Below are 1,391 nucleotides of genomic sequence, written 5' to 3'. Positions count from 1 at the left end.
TCTTATAGACATTTTATTTTTTTTTATAAAGGTAGACAAACTATAAGAAATCTGTATTCCATTTTAAAATCTTAGATTTAAAAAGAAAAATTTTTATGAATTTCTAACTCAAAATAATTTACACATTTTCGTGATTTTTACGCCTTTTGTCATTCGAACTTTAAATGCTTATAAAAAAAAAATTGTGAATATGTATTTTTAATATTTTTCAACTGCCATGATAAGAATATTATATTAGGAGGCTTGTATTAAATTTTTTAGAGTATAGAAAATGCTAATATAAACAACCAGAGGAAATGTATGTATCGACACGGTCATTTGTTTTAGAATTACACCAAAAACCAAAGTCAAATTTTGTCGAAAACCGATTTTGTGTATAAATTCCCGTACGTCGTTTTTTCCAGCGCTTTTGAAAACATTGGGAATTTTAAATTTGATCTCAAAGCACTAACTATAGATTCACTTTCCTATCAAACAAGATACAGTTGAGGAAAATCAGTTTTACTACACTAAATGGTGATGACAGAGACTGCTAAGTTCGGGCAGATGCTGCTTTTGCAACAGTAGCCACTCGCCTCGGCTGGCAGTCGCAGCCGCCCAACCTATTGTAGGTATCTGAAATAATTAATAAATGAGAATATTCAGAGATAATAAAGTTTTAAAAATCAATGTTCAGCTATTATGATTATAATTTATATCTGATCTAAACATTGTTTGAAAATACATATTCATTGAAATACATTTCATATGTAAAATTATGTACATTTATAGCATGGAATTAGTAACATTATACTTGATATCTTTCAAGTTGGTATTCAAGTGAATTATAATAAAGTTCAATGACTATAAAATAATAATAATACAAATTTAACAAAACTTAAATGACAATACATAACTGCAGATATGCCTGACCTATAATTTCCACGTGAATCATAAAGTGCAATAATATTCTATAGTCTATACGTTAATCTAAAGGTGCAATGTTATTCTACGTTATTATAGTATCACAATGTCAACTGCGGAAATTAATTTTCAGGTTCGTCTGACGTCTGCGTTGCAGGTGTTATTATCGGAGCACTTTCAACGTCTTCAGCGACCGCAGCAATGGATAGAGTCGTCACGTGTATCCTATTAGTTTGGCCATATGATGAAGTCTTTGATAATACACCGATCGAATAAGTGGAACCGGGCTTCAAGTCGTTTATCTGAAATGTCAAATGTGTCATACTATAGTCTAAAAATATACGGTTTATAATTGTATATAGTTGTTTCCGCCGATCGCTGTATTCATTTTAATATTTATAATAATATATAGGTACTTGCCAACAATGGTAGCATTAACTTGTTAAAAAGTTAAAGTTAAGTTAAAAAGTAATTTTTTTAACTTTTTA

Source organism: Acyrthosiphon pisum, chromosome A1 (genome assembly GCF_005508785.2).
Source record: "Acyrthosiphon pisum isolate AL4f chromosome A1, pea_aphid_22Mar2018_4r6ur, whole genome shotgun sequence".
In the NCBI taxonomy this organism is placed as follows: Eukaryota; Metazoa; Arthropoda; class Insecta; order Hemiptera; family Aphididae; genus Acyrthosiphon; species Acyrthosiphon pisum.
The sequence above is the reverse complement of the archived record's forward strand: the minus strand, read 5'-3'. Positions refer to the sequence as shown.